The sequence below is a fragment of the Myotis brandtii genome, unplaced genomic scaffold, assembly GCF_000412655.1.
Source record: "Myotis brandtii unplaced genomic scaffold, ASM41265v1 scaffold115, whole genome shotgun sequence".
Lineage (NCBI taxonomy): Eukaryota > Metazoa > Chordata > Mammalia > Chiroptera > Vespertilionidae > Myotis > Myotis brandtii.
The window spans coordinates 14,462,442-14,483,725 of NW_005353967.1; positions in this window are offsets into that span (position 1 = coordinate 14,462,442).

Here is a 21,284-nt window from a genome sequence, read left to right on the forward strand (position 1 = left end):
GTATATGAGATGATGGAGTGTTTGGAAGGACAAGTGGATGAGGTGGTATTTATCTGCACTGGGGAACATCCAGGGGAGCAGACCTCTTTCTGCTTCCCACTCCTTACCACATTTCTGTTTCCTCTATGAGAAGTTCATGAACAGATCCTCCCAGAAAGTTCAGGAAACATCGACTTAGGTCATAGACTGTTATTCCCAATCCTTGTGGCCTTTAACATAGAGCACAGGTCCCTGCTGGGTGCTTAGGCTGTTTGGAGAATGAGTTCAGTCATTATAGTTACTTTATCAGATGGGAAGAACTCTTGGGCTTTGTCAGGGCCTAAAGGCTGTTAATGATCTCAAAATCCCTACAGTGGATTATCTGTGGTCACCCTGCTCTGCTTCCCCAGCTGTCCGATCCTATAGCCCAGACAGGCAACAGGGGTTTGCTAGAAGGGGAAACAGAGTTGCAGGGTAAGTATAAGTGGAGGTGCATGGTTTGTGTAGGTGTGGGGTGACTTTCCAGAGCTAGAGAATGATATGGTCTATGTGTACATACAAGGTCTATGTGTACATACAAGGTCTATGTATAATATAAGGTCTATGTGTACATACAAGGTCTATATGGACATACAAGGTCTATGTGTACATACAAGGTCTATATGTATATACAAGGTCTATGTGGACATACAAGGTCTATGTCAGGGGTCCTCAAACTTTTTAAACAGGGGGCCAGTTCACTGTCCCTCAGACCATTGGAGGGCCGGACTATGGTTTAAAAAAAGCTATGAACAAATTCCTATGCACACTGCACATATCTTATTTTGAAGTAAAAAAACAAAACGGGAACAAATACAATATTTGTATTTGCATGTGGCCTGCAGGCCGTAGTTTGAGGACCCCTGGACTAGAGGATCGCAAGAATCAAGTCAAAGATTTGAAATACGAAGAAGCAAAAAACACCCAACCGGGAAAGCAAAATGAAAAAGGTCTATGTGTATATACAAGGTCTATGTTTATATACAAGGTCTATGTGTATGTATGAGGTCTATGTGTATGTACAAGGTGTATATGTATATATACACGGTCTATATGTATATACATGGCCTATGTATATATACACACATATGATCTTTGAATGACTTCTTAAATTTGTCTTTTCTCCTTTTCCTTATTATGAGTAATAGGAATTAATGGTATAATCTCACTACATAAATTTGAGAAGATATTGGAAAAAGGAGAGCTGGAGATGGCAAGATTAATCTTCAGTTTTCACTTTGGAACTTGAAAGGGAGGTGAGAGAAGAGGAGAAAGCAAGAGAAAGACCAACCTCACATCCTCACACTTCTTTTCAGAGGGGAGGTGGGCAGCCCCAGGACTGCAGAGGGTGAGGGTGCCCTGCCTCCCTGACTGAGCAACCCTGGGCGGGCTCTGGGGTGCAACTTAGTCTGAGTGTGCTGCCACCCAGCTCTACGGCTCTACGGGAGGGAGAGTTGGGAATGGAGCTCTGCCCTGCCTCCTGTGTCGGCTGGGCCTCCCAGGTGACACACTGCAGCCAGCTTGGGTCGTTTGCATTTTCACAGCCAAAGGGCTGCTCACAAGATGTTCCCTGCAGATATTTAAGTTACTGGATTCCAGAGCATCCCCAGGTCACTCCTGGCCCCTCCTCTTCCATATGATCACTGCAGCCAACTTCACATTTCTTAATTACGAAGAGGGCATTGTTGGGACTTTGATGCCTGTGGGAGTTATAGTAATAACAATATCAGAGCCAGCTCTTTTCTTCCTTTCTTCCCTCGCTCTCTCTCTCCATTCATGCATTCTTTACCCCTTCTTTCATGCTTTTAAAGTATGTCAGTTCCTGGAAGCAAGACAGAGCCCAGTGGCCTGGGCCAGGCTTTGCATCTTTCTTCCAGATGTGGAAGGAGGTTATCTGGAGGGACAAGCTTGTTGTGTTAAAGTAATGTAATTGTCAGACACATCCTATGTATCAGTTCTCTATTGCTGCTACAACAAGTTACCACAAATGTAGTGGTTTAGAACAACACCCACTTATTGTCTCAGTTCTCTAGGTCAGACATCCGGGTACAGAATGACTCAGTGAGTCTCTGCTTAGATTCTTGCAGGTATTGGCAGGGCTGTGTTCCTTTCTGGAAGCTCTGGGAATAAATCTGTTTCCAAGCTCATTCAGGTTGTTGGCTTAATTCGGTTCCTTGTGGCTGTTGGACTGAGGTCCCTGTTTCCTTGGTGGCTGTCAGCGAGGGGCTGGTCTTGTGCTCTTAAAGGCTGCCCATTTTCCATCTCATGCTTTCTATGTGGCCCCCTCTCATGCTTTAAATCTCCAACTGTTCCTTTTTACAGCATCTCGCCAACCTCTAGCCAGAGTAAGTTTTCTGCTTTTAAGGGTTCACATGATTAGAGTGGGCCAACCTGGATAATCCAGGATAATCTATCTTAATTTCACCTTCAAAGTCCCTTTTGTAACCAATATAACATATTCACAGGTTCCAGGGATTAGGGCGTGGACATCTTGGGAGGGGGCATTATTTGGCCTACCACACACTATAAATACTTCATCGATTCTCTTGGCAGCTCAAGAGTAAGAAACTATTGCAGCCTTTGTCATGGAGCTCTGCCTAACATTTCCACTAGATGGGCCTGGGCTGAACAGAGAAAGTGAAGGAACCTGCAGCAGACGCAGGGGTGAATGTAAGGCACTTCCATCCTGCAAAGGGAAGCAAAGTCCTCTTCCGAAGCTCAGGACTTCTGAACTGGACAGGCTCATGGAGACCAGGACCTGCCTCCTCCCTCAATTTGAGGCCACAGAGGCCCAGAGAGGTGACATGACCAAGCTCAGTAGCCACACCAGAGCCGAAGAATTCTGAAAGCAACTGTTATAAAGCCTGACAGAGGCTTTCCAGAATGTGGACACGTCTCTCAGATCTTGGCTTTTGTGCACTTAGCCTGCAAAGGCGGTGGCTCAACCAGGCTGCACAGCCTTGAAGAAATAAGTGACTGTGGCTTCTTAGCTCTAGAAAACTTAAATCCATAACATTATGGCTCAGGGCATATATGAATATGACTGTGGGCTCTCTACACCCTGAGGATAGTTGGTCATCATGGCCAGCAAGACACACCCCACCTTATTCTTACAATTCTTACAAATTCTACAAATCCTGGGTGCCCTGATGGCCAGATTCCATTGTGCCTCCTTGGCATAGTCAGGACCTCTCTCTCTCTCAGGCTGATGAGAAGACACTGCCGCTGTGTGAACTGTTCTGGCACCTCTGGGGGAGAAACCTGGCGAGGAATTCCTTCTCTGCTTATTCCGCTCTGAGGGAAGGCAGATGTCCCACAGGCCAGGGCTGTGTTTCAGATCAGCAGGCAGCAGCTGGTTCTGTGAAAAGAGGGCTGGTTGTTCAGGGGCTTCATTCTCTCGCCTCCTCCGCTCACCCCAGGCTCCTCTTTATCTGTGTCTGGAGACATCCAGCTCCAGGGGTTTACATAAGGCAGAGCAAAGTGCTCTCCGCTAAGAATACATCCACCCCCTTCCCTGGGCGATGTGCCTGGGAGGTGAGTAAAGTGACTCACTGCATTTCTGACTATGAAAAGACAAATATCTGAAAAAACTGCTGGATTAATGACAGGGAAAAATTGGTATTTTTAGCACATGAGGGCAGAGTTAGCTACTGTAAAGTCCTGGCGGATGGGAGCGTGGATGTTTTAGACGATGCATTTAGCGGCAGGGGGTTCTCAAGTGGCAAGTGAGGCCCAGAGAGCATAAAGGCGCTGCAGTAGGAAAGTGTCCTGTGATGATCTTATCAACAGCAGAGCAGGTTGGCTGGGGAATGTCTGTGACGTTCAGGCAGGGCTGCTTTTCTCACAACCAAAAACTCCCTTTGGTTCCCGGGACACATCTTTGCTGATGCCAGTGAAGTGCTGATGGGCAGTCTGGCACTCTGCCTGGGTAGAAAGAAGCACTGGGCTGCGGGTGAGCTGTGTGTGTGTGTGTGTGTGTGTGTGTGTGTGTGTGTGTGTGTGCGCGCGCGCACCCAGAGTCTCCCAGGGGGGTCCCCAGGCCCCTGTTGCCATCCTGCTCTTGGGAGAAAGCTGGTCTATTCCCCAGAGCTCATTCCAAGGTCCCTGGTAGGCATGGGCACTATTGGTTTGGAGATTTCTGTAGGTGGAGCTGCTGCTACTATTGCTTCTAGAGCAGCGGTTCTCAACCTGGGAGTCTCCACCCCTTTGGGGGTCGAACGACCCTTTCACAGGGGTCGCCGAAGACCATTGGAAAACACATATATAATTACATATTGTTTTTGTGATTAATCACTATGCTTTAATTATGTTCAATTTGTAACAATGAAAATACATCCTGCATATCAGATATTTACATTACGATTCATAACAGTAGCAAAATTACAGTTATGAAGTAGCAACGAAAATAATTTTATGGTTGGGGGTCACCGCAACATGAGGAACTGTATTAAAGGGTCGCGGCAATAGGAAGGTTGAGAACCACTGTTCTAGAGCAACCCCAATCATTGCCCAGGGGTTCCTCCTGCCTATTAATTGGAGACACGGTCCAGAGAGAACGTGGGAGGTGTTCACAAAATGGCCAGTGTCTATCACTGACGGCTTGGTGTGTGCCAGTCAAGGGCTGCAATTTGAGCAATTTGTTCCTAGGGAGAAGCACTGCTCATTTTATATTTAATAGCCATTCTTCTCCCTTCTTTCCTGCTGGTGGAAGCAACCTCTTCAATAACAAGGCTTATTCATTCTCAGGTAACGAACATGGCAGTTGGGAAAAATGACTTTGGAGCCAGCTTGCCAAAGTGTGAATCTCAACTCCACCAGTTACTGTGACCTTCTTTGACTTCTTTGTGCCTAAGATTTTTCCTCTATAAAATAGGTATAATAATGCTACCTTTCTAACATGTGGCTTTGAAGAGTAAATTAATTAATGCAGGAAAAGTGCTTATGATAGTACCTGGTGCATAGGAAGTGCTCAGGGAAGGTTAGTACTATTATGCCCCAGTGTCTCCTGAAGCTTGGGTGTGGGCATATTATACATCACTGGTCAATTGGACCTGAGGGGAAGTCGACTGGGGACTTCCGGGCAACACACAGGAAGCCATGCCATTGTCCATTTTGGCTTCTCATGGTCAGGTCTCTCTGTGATGCCTGGAATTGCAGAAACAGTACTAGCCCAGGGACAGTCTGACTTTGGATATTGTGTTATTTGAGATAAAAAATTGTCTCATTGTTTAAGGCTTCTAGCACTTATAGTTAAAAACATCCTATTGTTTAACAATTAAACAATAACACATCCCTATAGTAAAAACATAAAAAAATTATGAAAAGCTTCCAGTGAGACATCTCCTTCCCACATGGGTCAGTCATGTGCCCAGTTCTCAGGCCCCACCACTTTTAGTCTTTATTCACCCTTCCAGAGATTTCAAAAATGAACCAAATAGTAATACAAATATATTGTTTCCCCTCTTTGTAATATAAATTTTCATATGCTATATGCATCATTCAGTACCTTGTTCTTTTAACTTAATATGTTTTAGAGAATTTTCCTATCAGTATGTAAAGAGCTTTCGTATTTCTTTTTACAGTTGCAGAATACTTCATTGAATTTATTTAACTAGTCCCCCACTGATACATATCCAGGTTCTCTCCAGTCTTTCACTGCTGACTGCAGTGCTGCAATAAATAAACTTGATCTTGGCCATTTTGTAGGTATGCACATCTATCTGTAGAGTACCCTCCCCAGGGTGGAGTTGCTGAGTCTAAGAGCACATACATTTGGAATTTTGATAGCTATTGCTAAATTTCCTCCATCTGGGTTGTAAAAATGTATACTCCCACCAGCAATGTGCAACAGTGCCTGTTTCCCATAGCCTTGGCAACAGAACGTGTGATCAAATTTTGGATTTTTGCCAATTTTATGGTGAAAAATTATATCTTGGGAAATTTTAATTTGCATGTTTCTTCCTATGTGTGAAATTGAGCATTTAGAAATAGATTTAAGAATAATTTACATATTCTTTGAATTGTCTGTTTATGATATTTTCCATTTTTCTAATGGGTTATTGACCATTTTTCTTTTCAATCTCAACAGCTTTGTATTAGTAGAAAGATTTTTCTAGCTCTATAATGAGTTGTAACTATGTTTCCCAGTTTGTCATTTTTTTTTAAATGGTGGGGTTTATTTTTGTCAGGCAGAGGTTTAAATTTTTTTTATATTGTTGAATTTATTAATATTTTTTGCATGGTTTCTGGATTTGGGGTCATAGTTTAAAAGCCCTCCACACTGTGGTTATGAAAAATTATCTCATTTATTCATTTACTATCTTTATTGATTTATATTTTATATTTAAAGATCTGATGCATTTGGAATATATCATGGAACACAGAGTGGTATATGAATCCAACATTAATATTTCCAGATAGCTACCTAGCTGCCCCACCATTATTCATAGTTCAGTTTTCACCGTTGATTTGGTATTTGTGTATTTTTCTGGACTTGATTTTCTATTCTACTGCTTCATATATTCATGTGCCAGTACTGTGTTGCTTTAATAACTGAACTTTGGAGAATATCTTTATATCTGCCAATCTACCTATTTTGATTTCCTTATCAGAGTTTCCTTTGCAAATCTTTTTTGCTTATTTTCTAATATGAACTTTAGAATTCTTTGTTTAGCTACCCCTCCCCATTTTTAGCTTTATTGAGATTATGCTCAATTTAAAAATTAAATTAGAAAGATCAGCAAACTCTTGATATAAGTGTATAATCACATTGAGTCAGCTTGTTCAAAAATATGGTATGCTTTCTTATTTATGTGTTCTAATGTGTCCTTCTGAAATGTTTTAAAGATTATTTTAATATATACTTGTACTTTTATTGTTGAATTTATTCATAAGAAAATTATCTTTTTGTTGTAGTTCTTATTAATATAAATAGAATATTTCCATATTATAATCTTCTAGCTTCTAACTATTGACTATCTTATAGTTTTGTACTCCACAATATTACTGACCTTTCTTACTGTTTTTGTAGTCTTTGAAAAATTGAGTTCCTAGGGTTTTTCAAGTAAACAATAATATCTCTGCCTCTCAGTTTTTATGCCTTAAATTCTTCTCTTATTTGCATTTTATTGGCTAGAGTGCCAGTAAAAATTGATAAAGACAAAAAAAGAACTGGACAAATCCACAATTATAGTGGGTGTTTTTAGCACATCTTTCTTGGTCACTGATAGAAGAATCACACACAAAAAATTAGTAAGCAATAAACTGACCTAACTGACATGTATGGAACCCAGTACCCAATAACTCTACCATGCACATTCTTTTCAAGTGTGCATGAAACATTTACCAAAATTGATGATATGCTGAATAATAAATCAAATCTCAATAAACCTCAAGGGACTGATGTAATCTCAAGTATGTTCTCTTACCATAATGAAACTGAGCTAGAAACAAAAAATAAAAAGATAACTAGAGACTCCCTAAATATCTGGATTGGAGATTAAGCTATATACTTCTAAATAACCCATGGTTAAAAGAAGAAATTAGCAATGAAAATAAGGAAATATTTTTACCTAAATGATAATGAAAATATGACATATTAAAACATGTAATGTGGTTAAAATATGCTTCAGGAGCCATTTATGGCATTAAATATATATTTGGAAAGAAGAGAGGCTGAGAAATCAATCATCTCAATTTATATTTTTTTTAAAATTCAATCTATCTTAATAAGTAGGAAAAAATAGCAAGTTAAACCTAAGGAATGCATAAGGAAAAATATGTAAAAGTTAAAAGCAGAAATGGTATTCTGCCTCAAGACCATAGCATCACATCCTACCTGATTTTGCAGACTGACAGCCTGACCTACAGATTTTACCCTTGCCAATCCCCACAGTTGTGTGGTAAGCCAATTCCTTTAAATTACTTTTTTAAATAAATAAAAATAAACAACAAAAAAGAAACTTCTGGCTTGCTCATAATGTGCTATTTCTTTTTGTCTGAGTTGTGGCAACTGGGATGTCTTTGCATTGGAGTAATTTATCGAGCTTATTAACTGTGTACTTTTCTATATTTGATCAACATGCCAACATTTGTTAAGCATGTAGTGTGTGTGTGTAAGATTGTGTAGTTCACGGTTCTCTTTTCCTTCACCCCTTTGTTAGCATCACCCCGATAGAGGAAGCCACTTCTTACTAATTGGCTCAAGGGACAGAACAGTAATGAGTGCAGGCAAGCTCTGCAAGTCCGTCCTGAGAGTAGGACCCCATCAGGCTTCAGCCGGAGCTTCCATCGCTTTGATTGGCAGAGTCCACTTCGGTGCTTCCCTGTTCATGACAGTTCTTTGTGTCACACTTAAATTTCCAAAGTAGTTGTGCTGCTGATGGCCAGGAGGCCCTGCTCTGAAGCTTGAGTGACTCTCCTTGGTTCGGTATCTGCCTCCACCATCTGGAAACAGTTGGCAGGCAGCTAGAGAACGCGCTTGCTGTGGCCCCCGCGTGCCTGGGTGGGTGGGAGGCAGGGAATTTGTGGAGATTAGTGCTCTGCCTCCACACTAACTAGCTTGCTTATTTTCTCAGCTACAGAGCTAAAAGGATGGTAACACACGTTAGTATTTGAGGAGGACTTGTTTGCATAATTACATTGTTAATCAGCATGTGTGCCTATATCCAGATGGAAGGTTCAGTTATAAAGTTAAAGACACACAAACATTTTGATTTGCAGAGGTAGTGAAATTGTGAGTAAATTTCTTTCTTTTAATATTGTCATAATGTTTTTGTTTATGTAACCAAGAATGATAATAAAAACACACCAAAGCACTCCCCCCTGAAAGCAGAAGAATGATCTTCATTACATATATATTCAGACAAAAGAAAAATAAAACATTAAACCGGTACTTTATACAAATTACACAGAGACATTTCTTCACTAATTTGAAAATTTAATCAGGAAATTTGGTCAAATTTGAATCTGACATTTGCTTATTTACATGTGCCAGAAACAGAAAAATAACCTTCCATCTATAAATATGAAACTAAATTTGGATTAAGTTTTAGAACTCATTATTTTGACAGGTTTAGATGTCAGAGCTGACATGTACTGATGCAAATATTTCTTCGAGTGTATTTAACATATGGCCTCCAGCTACTGGGAAGATTTTTGCTGTTATAACAAAAGGTGGCTTCTGAGTTGATGGATGAATGTTTTAATCAGAATCTGGTCTCAATCTGGACACTAAACATACCAGAATGTGTTTGGTTTGTTTCTTTGTGATGAAATATACTTATATCCAAGAATGTCAACATCTTTATTTATTTCTAATAAACTAATATTTATTGAGCTTTACTTTGGGCAGGGCCCTGCATACCAGAGTCTATATACAAGCAATTGCCAGCTAAGTAAATAGTTGCTTGGAACTAGGAACTCATTTCCTTACAAAAATAATATTATACGCAGTAGTAGTGTCTCAGAATAGTCCAAAAAGGAAATTTAACTCAGTATGTAGCTGAGCTTTGTGCTGCTGCAAATGCTAGCCTGATGCTGGCCGCTGGGAGCAGGAAGCCCTCAGTGGAGGTGAGTAGCACAAGTAGGGACAGGAACAGTCAAAGACCAGAAGGAAATGAGAAAGGGAAGGGGTGAAGGAGAAGATGGAGGAGGAAGAGGATAGGGAATAGAGAGGAAAAAGGAGAGGAGGAGAAGAAAAGCAGCAAGGAGGCGAAGGAGGAAGCGGCCCCATTTGTTCTTTTCTACCACAGGACTGTGTTCATTGGCAGCGTCTCCGGTATTTCTGGCTCCCAGGTTGCTCACCCCCAGGAAGGGATTTGTGCCCTGCAATTACCATTTTCCGTTTCTCAAAAGGTCTTGAATTCACTGTTGATCTCATGTAGGTATTAAGAGGAAATCCATCTGCCCAGCTGGTGTGGCTCAGTGGTTGAGCGTTGACCTATGAACCAGAGGTCACAGTTCTATTCCCGGTCAGGGCACGTGCACAGGTTGTGGGCTCAATCCCCAGTAGGAGGTATGAGGAGGCAGTCGATCAATGATTCTCTCTCATCATTGTTGTTTTTATCTCTCCCTCTCCCTTCCTTTCTGAAATCAATAAAAATATATACATATAAAGAGGAAAGCCATCTGATTGAACTATCTCTAAGATATGCCTGACTAACAATCTTGTATATTTATGAGTTGTTTGAATTGTTACAACATGGGACATCCTGACCTTTTGGAGTTGGGGTTGGAATCTTTGGTCAGGGCAAACCCCATGGACAAGCCTGTGTCACTGCTTGGAATCTGTGGTGGTCAGCTCCCGAAGGCTGGCCCCACTCTTCAGTTTCTTCTCCTTTCCACTTCTGAGCCACAGACACTCTAAGACAGCCATGGGCAAACTATGGCCCGCGGGCCGGATCCGGCCCGTTTGAAATGAATAAAACTAAAAAAAAAAAAAGACCGTACCCTTTTATGTAATGATGTTTACTTTGAATTTATATTAGTTCTCACAAACACTCCATCCATGCTTTTGTTCCGGCCCTCCGGTCCAGTTTAAGAACCCATTGTGGCCCTCGAGTCAAAAGTTTGCCCACCCCTGCTCTAAGAGCTTTATAGCAGAAGTAGGCACCTGTATACATTTGGTTTTGTAAGGTGGCTATTGGCGAGATGGTAAAAATCTGTATCTGTGCTCTACATTATTGGGCCCACATTGAAGATGAGGAAATTGAGGTGTGTAGGAACCAAAGCCATACCCTTTTCAGCACAAGGAGTACACACAAGTGACTTTTTGATAGTACCAGCCAGTACTGTCCAGTATGGCGGCCACTTGTTGCATGTGGCTATTGTGTGCCCGAATTGTGCAACCGGGGAACTGAATTTTTAACTTTATATACTCTCACCGAACTTAGATTTGAAAGCTAATATGCAGTTTAGTTATTGGAAGACTTTTAAGTAAGTTTGGAATAACTTGGGTATTTGAGTCTATTTATTCAACTGTAAGTTTTATAAACTCTAAGTCTAGGTCAAGTATTGCCAATGAAATGTAATTTTTGAAGTCTGAGCACCCTCTGCTCCCACTGAGGACAACTATGAAAAGTCACTTAAGCTTCCAATGGAGTCGCTGCGGCCTTCATTGATCCGGTATCACAGTCCATGTGCTCCTTTGACCCAACTTGCACTCTTCTCTTCAATTCCAAAAGGGTTGGTTCTAAGAGTTTTCCTAAATAAACCTTCTGCCTACCAATACCCATCTCAGAATCTGCTTCCTGGAAACCCAACCCGCCAGAATATATTTATTTATTTATTTTAATTTCTATTTATTTATTGATTTCAGAGAGGAAGGGAGAGGGAGAGAGAGATAGAAACAATGATGAGAAAGAATCATTGATTGGCTGCCTTCTGCACACCCCACACTGGGGATTGAGACTGCAACCTGGGCCCCTGACTGGGAATGGAACCATGACTTCCTGGCTCATAGGTCGATGCTCAACCACTGAGCCAAGCTGGCCAGGCAGAATGTATTTATTTTTAAATAATATAATAAACATCTGGGGCCTCTGGGACCTCAAACATTTGGGGTCTTAAATATGCACTCTTTTAGGTCACAGCCGATCAGCAACCTCATTAGTGCCCACTATGTGAATAACACTTAACCGAGGGCTGGGAGTAGACTAAGCCCGAAGGAAAGAATGGCCAGGGCATGGCTGGACCAGAGGAACTCCAAGTTGTCCCCTGAGCCTCTACAAAAGTATTTGTATCTATACAGGGAAGTCTTGCCCCTAATGCTCAAAACTGAAAAAATGGTAGAAACCATTCTCTGGGTGATTGTGGCTACAGGAGGGAAGGAAAGATGTTCAGCGAGTATAGAAAACTGAGGATGATCAAGCAGAGCTCAATGCTCTGGCATCAGGCAGAAGGAGGCTGGAGCAGCGGCATCACTCAGAGGCACCCTATAGGACATCGAGGAGGAGAACTCCTCCTAGTGGGCAAAGCTCTGAATAGTCCACATCATCGTCCATTTGCATGGAAAGAGAGTGACCTAATTTGCATGGAAAGAGAGTGACCTAAGGACAGAATGTGCACGGCCTCATGGTGGTCCATCGTGGTTTAGCCCAGGGCTGGAGATCCAAAAGAAGCAACACTGGAGGATGGGGAAGAGGGAGGCTTGGTGAAGAGTTAGACACATTGGCTTCTCTGAATGAACAGAGTGTGAGAATGTTTGTTTTCCTTGAGGCCTCTCATAAAAGACTCCTTGCAGCAGGGAGGGATTCTTAGTACTCAGATGAACAGAGCACTGTCCTTGACAAAGGTAGATCTACTGACTGCCGCTACTCAGGGTGCAGTTTGACGGTACAACCCCTGGACTCCACTGTGGTGCTCAGGGAGGCTCAGCCAGGCACCACAGGGGAGGCTGAGTGCTTGGGACGCTTTCTCTCAGATGGAGGGCAGTGATTTGTCTTCATTGGAATAGATTCTTACATTTCAATTTATTTTTCTTACCTACAATATGTCTACTACCATTCCTAGCCAAGGAAGAGTAAGGTTCACAGGGCCTTGTGACCAATTGCAGAAATAAAGACTGCATTACTTACCCAAATTTCATTACTTACCCCAAATTCTTCTCTTTTCCCTTTCTGCCCTCTTTGTCTGAATGATCTATATTCTGGGAAATTTTCAGGAACTTAATCTTTCAACTTTAATTAAATTAATAAAAATTTTAGCAGTCATATTCTTATGTTCTTTTTCTGTGATGGTTTCTTTTCTATATGTATGTATTATGGGTGCAGCATCTTTATTTTTAAAATCCTTATCCAAGGATATATTTTTAATTGATTTTTTGAGAGAGACAGGGAGGGAGGGAGGGAGGGAAAGAGAGAGAGAGAGAGAGAGAGAGAGAAGCATCAATGTGAAAAACTTCTATTGGTTGCTTCCGGTATGTGCCCCGACTGGAGATGAAACCCACAACCTAGGTATGTGTCCTGGGAATCAAACCCACAACCGTTTTGGTATAAGGGATGATGTTCCAACTTACTGAACCACCCGGCCAGGGCGAATGCAGCATCTTTTTATTTTTCTCTGCAAATTCTAATTAGAGTTTTTTCACTTTAATTTTCTTCTGTTCTTTATTTTTCCTCCAAGGTCGTTTAATCTTTTAATCATCTTGGTCTTCCTGTTTCACATTTTAAGCTTTCCATTTCACAGTCTGGTGATTGTGGCTGTTTAACAATGAAACACTAGCAAAGCTCCCCAGAAACCTGTGTTGGTGGGTGAGTCTCGCTGACTGTGCTGGGCTCAGCTCTTGTGAGCGAGAAGGCAGACACTGGTTTCTCAGAGGGCCTCAGTATGTCAGAACGAGAGGGTTTGCTGCAGCATGCTCTGATCCCACACCTGGTGCATGGGTTCTTACCAGAAGATTCATTCTCATTTTTTGTAGAGACAAGATTTCAGCTTTAGTTTTAACTTTTTCTCCTGGGCTTGGAAATATATCCAGTTGCCAGATGTCTTGCAAGCAGTTTTGTTGGATGGAAATGTCAGGGGTGTCATTCTATGTTCAGACTTTCAATTAGCGACCCTGTTTCTATCTCATTTCTCATCCTGCCTTCCATTGTCTTTATCTTCTTGGTCCTTTTCTGTTCAGCTCCTACTTAACACTTCCTCCATCTGCTTTCATGTTACAGAAAGATTTTGAAATCTTAAGTCTCCTGGTGGATCTCTCTTGGATTCTTTGTTGAGAGAGGAGATAAAGAAACCCATGGCTGAGTTTGTCACTTTGAACCAGAAGTCGTGGGTCCTTTGGGTTGTGAATGGCTCTTTAATGTGCTCCAAGCTTAGAGTCAGCCATGACACATGACAGTGTACCCTAGGGTGGTGGGATGCCCATGGCTTGTAGTGTACTCTCTCATTTGACCTACACCTCTGGGGTCCCTGGAGAGGCTGGAGGAATGGAGCTGGAAAAGTAAGTCATCTGGAAGGTGTCACTGGGTAGAGAGCACTTGGTCGAAATAAGAAGACACCTCTGCTAAGGGAGAGGTAGTCCAGTCTAGGATAAGTGTCCGATGTGGGCTTGGAGGTGGGAGCAGGTGAGTAGGGTTATAGGAGCAGCACTGTCTCCTCAGTTGTTGCTGACTCAGAGCTCGGAGGAGGGGGAGATGGGAGACGAGCTAAGTGGGGAGCCAGTGGTGGGGCTGAAAGAGTGTATGAGGTGATGTAAGCCATCAGTTCTATGAGAACTTGGAGCAAACGCCCTGCTGATGAGGGTAAGTTTGGAGCCAGAAAATAACACCGTCAGCAGTGTCACTGGCACACACAAAGGACAATGATAGATTGCACAGCCCCCTCTCACATTTCCGGGCTAATGGAAGCGACAGTAGCATAGATGAATGAAAGCCACAGCTTGCCCATTAGTTTCAGCTTTCTTCCCCAAAGGCCTTTCACTGGAACTTGCAAAATGTGCATTTCTCCTCTTTGTCCTTCCTTTCCCAGCCTTCTAGAAGAGACCATAGGACCAAAGAGGCAGGTCCCTGGAGAGAGAGGAAGAGATGAGGGGCACCCCCAAGTTGGCTGATAGGAAACCAGGCTGGTTTGCATAGTACTACTCCCTGTCTAATTTTTAGATGGGGCCAAGGCCGGTGCAGGCACAGGGCCAAGCATGTGAAAGGTTCCCCTAAGGTGGTGGTGTCGTGCCCTCCCCAGCACAGGTGACCCATACAGCAACAACAGTACACCAGGCTTTGGGGGGCCCCTGGACTCACTGGTCCTCAGCCATACTGAGAGCTCTTCCTCTGTGCCCCTAGCCCAGCCTCTGAAGGCGGCTATGGGCTCTGCCCTGCTGATGGAGGAATGCAATCTGCCCCGTGAGGTTTTAGTTGCTTTTCTTTATCTCTTCCGGCTCCTCCTCTGAGAAAATTTTCTGGAACAGGTGCTTTCCCCCCTCCCTGCTCATTCCTGGCAGCAGCCAACACCGTTCAAAGCCTGTCCCTCTGAATTTGCCGAGCAGAGTCATAATAGCCTCATCGGCAGTGAGTCTGCAGCTTCACCAGGGTCCTGTCTCTGTCTCTCTCTCTGTTCCTCTCTGTCTTTGTGTCTCTCTCCACCACACATCTGGTCGAATATTCCAGAGCTCTTTAGGAAAGCAGCCTCACACACCCCCATTCTTGTGCCAAGTAACAGGCATGATGCTTACCCCCACCCTTCAAACAAAAGCATAAAAAGGTTTCACACCTCCCTGGTTCTCTAAATAAAAATACCCCATAACTGTTTTCCTCTGAGCAGAGGGAGCCCTTTCTACCCAGAGGCCCCTCTTCCTGCAGGGCAAACCCCAAAGCAGGCAAATAATCATTCATTTATGACAATGAAAGATTCATGAGGGACTCTGCTGGGCTGCCAGCAGAGTTCAGACGGGTTCTGATCTCACTTTAATTTAATTAAGCCGTGTTTATTTAATCAGCCCAGAGATATGTATCCTCAGGCAGGAATTTGCTGCCTGCCTCTGAACTGTTTCTGTCCATGGGAGGAGGAGGAGGGCTGTGGTCTGCCCAGCATTTTTGAAAGGTTTGGGCCCAAGAGGCAGGCTGGCTGGTGGTCTGGGTTCAGACCAGGTGCTGCGGGGACGCTGCATTCAGCAGCTGTGTGTGTGCGCGCGCGTGTGTGTGTGTGTGTGTGTGTGTGTGTGTGTGTGTGTCCAGGATCTCGTTCTGCGGCGGGAGTGTCAGAGGAGCCAGAGCTGCCAGCTGTCTGTGTTCTCAGCCACCACAGGGGGACACAGTAGAGAAGGGAGGCTGCACTGTGGCTCAAGGAGAGTTTGCTCAAAGCATGTCCCACACATCTCCTCTGGGTGCTCGTTAAGCCTGCTGATTTCCAGGCCGCCCCACACCCAGCCTGGCTGAATCACACTGATGTTTAAGCACTACTGTGTTCCCAAGTGTTATGATCCTCGGAAGTATTTCCATTTTAAAGACTGAGGTGGGGTGGGAGGAGGACAGTAACTGAAACCCCTTTAGAAGGAATCATTTTGGTGGGTTTCAGGCCCAGTGGGGAGACATTTGGGAACAATGTTGTTGTTGTTCTTAGTCCTCACTGGAGGACATGCTAGGGAGAGAAACATCAATGTGCAAGTGAAACATTGATCGGTTGCCTCCCACAGAGAGCCTACAACCTGGGTATATGCTCTGACTGGGAATCAAACCTGTGACCTTTAGGTATATAGATCAATGCTCCAACCCAACTGAGTCACACCGGCCAGGGCTGGAAACAGAGTCTTATAAAGCCTCCTAAATCCTTCCATTTCTAGGACAGTGTCTTGTCTTCCACGTGTAAGGGTGGATTTGAGGAGAACTGCTGTGCTGTGGTGGGTTGAACCAGGATGATTTGAGTGGATGTCCGAGCCGATGGTATAAGTCGCAGTTTGAGTCCAAGGCCTGAGAACCAGGGCCACCCATATCCAAGGGCAGGGGAAGATAGATGTCTCTGCTCAGGCAGAGAGCAAATGTGTCCTTTGTCTACCTTGTCCTATTCAGGCCCTCAGCTGGTAATAAATCTCCCTGTGTATATCCTATTGGTTCTGTTTCTCTGGAGACCCCTGACTAACACAGTGTCCCCACCGAACTCCTCCTCAGTCTCAGATGGACCGTGGCCATAGTAGAGGGAGTGATAGGATTCACCCATTTGACTAAGAAGGGGAGTCCTTCTTCTGCCTTATTTTGCTGAATGACTCTGTTATTAATAGAGAGGAGTGGTAGAACCTGCTTTTATTTTATTTTATTTTATTTACAAGAAAACACACTGTCTTACACTTGATCAGCACTTTTATTTGTATGAACTCTGCAATTCCGCCCCAAGACATTGTAAAACATGTATAAGTAGCCCCATTTTGAGGAAATTGAAGGTCAGATTGCCTTAAGGAACACCTAGGACATAACCCAGACACAGTCTAATTCAGTCATCTAATTCTAACTTTCCTCTAGGCTTATGCCATCCAATATGGTGGTCACCAGCTACATGTGGCAGTTAAGCACTTGAACTGTGGTTAGACTACATTGAGATGAGCTGTAAGAGTAAAATACAAAAATTTAGTACAAAAAATGTAAAATATTTTGTTAATGTTTATGCTAATTACACATGGAAGTGATACAATTTTGAATATATTACCTTAAGGATAGAATTAAAATTAATTTCACCAGTTTCTTTATACTTTTCAAATGTAATGTGGATATTATAAAATATTAAATTATACATATGGCTTGCATTTGTGGTCAGCATTATCTACTGGATGACATTGTTCTAAATCAAAGCCGACATGTTTTCAGACTCACAACCTCAGGTCACGCCAATACAGCCCTCAAATCACCCCAAGACCCCTGGGAGGTGAGAGAAAACCCAACAGATTGCATGGTAGCTAAGCTCCTGTTTTTCATGTTTTGATATTTCCTCATGAAAGGGAAGAAACTGGGCACCATGGGGGTAACCCAGGGAGGGACCAGATGCTGATAACTAGGCAACTTCCTTTGAAGTGTGATCTTGTGTCAAAAGGTCTTTCCAAACGTATTTGGGTTAACAAAGAACTGGGGCAAAGTTCAGACCTCTGAGCCAGGAAGCTCTCTCCTCCACATCAGTGTAGGGTGAGTATGTCGGAAGAGATGGGGGTACCTCTGTACTGAGAAGTCTGTTATAAGGGGGGCAGACAAGCTAAACAAGAGGGCCAGAGAGGGAGTATAAAAGCCCGGCCAGAAAGAAACTCAGCCATCGAAAGCAAGTGATTCCTTTCACTTATTCATTCATGTAGCAAGTTTTTACAGTAAGTTACTTATCGTTACTAATTGTCTAATGTTATCTACCAGGCACTGACTGTTCCCCGTTCCAGGGATAAAGTGATGATCTGCCATCACTAGAGGTGGTTATCAACAGCGTGGAAGATGGCTCACTACCTCCTCTAGGTTACACTCAGGCAAGTGGGAAGGGGAAAGAGGAAGTGAGAACACTGTCCTTCCTTCTAAGGATGTTGAAGGTCAGACTGCCTTAAGGATCACCTAGGACAGAAAGAGGGAGAGGGAGAGAGGAAGAGAGAAACATTAATGTGAAAGTGAAACACACGTCACTTAATTCACATTCCATGGGTCAATACCTAGTCACAGCATCACACCTAGAAGCAAGGGAGTCTGGGAAATGTAGTCTTTATACTGAATGACAGGTATCCTGCTAAACATTTTTTTAATGAAGGAAGAAGAAAACAGAATTTGAGGGACAATTCTCAGCACTGATAAATTGCACAACTACCGTGCTGACCATGTCAACAATAGGACTGCATTTCTGCAAAGACCAGAGCCTGACGATTCTTGATCAGTCTAACAGAATTTACTTATTTAAGGCTAGAGAAGGAAGACAGCATGGTCAGGACTCATATTAGAGAGATCAGCATCATTTTCCAGGACATACAGAGGCGAGCACTTCCAGAACACAAAATTCTCTCTAAGAGAATACACCCAGTTGCAGACAATACCCAAGAGAGTAGAGCTCACATTAAATTTTCAGGAAGCCTAAGAAGAAACAAAGTAGGGTAATGAGATGGAAGAGAGTTGGGGTAGGAGGTGTCTGGCTATTTATTAGCAAGTGTGTATCTCTAGGGAGCGAATATTTGAACCCCTGAAGAGTTGGAAAGCCTTCCTCATGGAAAGTGTTCCAGGCATAGGGAACAGCAGATGCAGAGAGTTTGAGATAAAGATTCGCTTTGATGTGTAATCAGAAGCAAAGTTTTCCAGAGTGACTGGAGTGTCGTGAGTGAGAAAGAGAGGGAATACAAGGGCAGGAAAAGAAAGAAGAAGGGAGAAGGAAGGCAGCTCGCACGTTTACACTGGGGGGAGGGAGCATCTGTATCAGACAGGGGGACAGTAGCTTCTGCTTCCATCAGGTATTCTCTTGTGGTTGTCCCCTGGCAGATTTCCATTCAGATGGCCCCAAACTAGAGCTAAGGAAGGGGATTTGGCATCAGCTCTCTCTAGGCTCATAGTCTTCTTCTTTCCTTCCATTCATTTTCCTTATCTGTTTACTCACGACAAAAATACCGGCCCTGCCCTGCCTTCCTTCCAGGGTTGCCGTGAAAATCAGATGAAAGAGGAGGCGTGACGGTGGCTGTCCTGTGCAGTGTTGAGTTCTGGGGGAGGGAAGCATAGTGTCCCACACCCAGGGAGGGCTCGATATCCTTATCTATATTGTTATGGTAGCAGCTGGTTTCATCAATTTTCAGGCCTTGACTTCAAAATCTCAGTTTTGATTTTGAAATATCTTTCTTTTCCCAATGTACTAATTAATGATGGGTTTGTTTTTCTTGTAAAAGTGGGTGCTAGGATATTTTTAGGAGATTCCTCTTTGTCAAGGACCCCTGAGGCTTGGTGCAGAGTGGTGTGTGTTGTGCCCAATGAAACATTTAGATTATTTGTCGGATGAGGGCTCTGCCGCCTGCATCCCTACAAAATGTACATATGGATAGCCTGGCCAGAGTGACTCGGTTGGTTGAGTGTCATCCTGTGCAATGAAAGGTTGCCAGTTCAATTTCTGGTCAGGGCACATACCTGGGTTGTGGGTTTGTTTCCCAGTCATGGAGCCTACGGAAGGCAACTACTCAATGTCTTTTCTCTCTCTCTCTCTCTCTCTCTCTCTCTCTCTCTCGCTCTCTCTTTCTCTTTCTCCCCCTCCTCTAATCATGTTCTCAAATGAATATTTTAAAAAATGTATATATGGGCTTGACTTTACATAAAAGTCAACATTTTCTGAATTTCTTTTCATGACAACCTAGACATACCCTGTTTAAAACATTATTAAATTCTGTTTATTTTCTCTGACTGTGCCATATGCTTTTCCCAGGAAACTTTGAAACTTTTTGCTTAGCACAGGACTTTGGAACCATTTTTTTCACGGTTACTTTCCATTCCTGGGGGCTGGGGAGTTGAGAGGTGGTTGTGGGTAGATAACTTCTTTAACTCCAGTTCCATCTGAGTGTCGATCATTTATATCCACCCAGCTGCCCACTCATCCTTCCACTGAACATCTTCTGTATACCAAGCTTCATGGCAAATTAAGGGACTGCACGTACAAAGATGAAAAAGACAGTCCATGCCCTTAAGGGCCTTAATGTCTAAAAGGGAAGACAGTGCATGTGGTATTACAGAGCAGTGTGCCAGGCACTGTGAGAAGGAATGTATGGGGGGGGTGGGGTGGGCAGAGGACCATCCCTGTTCCAGGAGTGATGGCTGAGGAAACCTTCCTAGAGGCGATTACACCTGCACTGAGTCCCAAGGATAAAGGGGGTCAGGGAAGGCTTTCCACCCAGTGGAACCAGCAAGTACAAAGGCATATCCTGGGGTGGAGCATTTGCATGGTACCAAAACTTCGATCTGTTTTAATGTAGTCAGAGCGTCGGACACAGGATGGGGATGGAGAATGCTACGTGATGCTGGAAAGGTAGATTCTCATGGCAGCAGCATAGATAAGAGCAAGAAGCCGAAGCAGTTCACCCCTTCACGAACTCCTGCCTGGATAAACATAGAAAATTATAGACTTTTTTCCTTTGAAAAAAACAATGCCTACTTACTAGTTTAAAAATATAGGATGACACACAAAAAAACAATCCCTCAGAAATAATTAATAAAAATATTTTGATGTGGTTTCAGGGTCTTTTCTGTTTTTCTGCCGGGCTTTTAATAGGCTCTCTGCCTCCTTTCCTATTGTTTCGAGGCTTAGAGGGACGTCAAAGCCTCTTTTCCTGGAAAAATGGTGCTCGTGACTGGCAAAACCAGTGAGAGAGACACGGTGGCACATCCCGGAGAAGCCAGACTCCTTAGCGTCTATTTACCACCTTGCAGAAAGCTCCAGAGGAAGAACCTGAGGTCATCATCTCCTGGAACAGGCTCCCCAGAGCTCTGAGCTCAGGATGTGCATCATGAGCCCTGGCGGCCGGGAGGAGGGAGGAGTCCCAGGGGCACCTTCACTTTTCCGGGGCTCCTTGGAGAGCCAGGCATTCTGGGGAAGGCAGGCTTATTAACTGTGTCTGGTGCCTGGGCTCAGCATGGATGTGAGGAAGACAGGAGGCTGGGGTGCAAGGCTGGGAGCAGGCACACACACACACACACACACACACACACACACACACACACACACACACACACACACAGTGCTGAGAGGGCCCTGGACACAGCTCACGTGCAGTTCTGGACTGTCGGGTCTATGGAAGACCTAATGGTCATTTGTCCCCCAGTCTAAGGGCAGAAACCGAGGCATGGGGAGCGAATGTG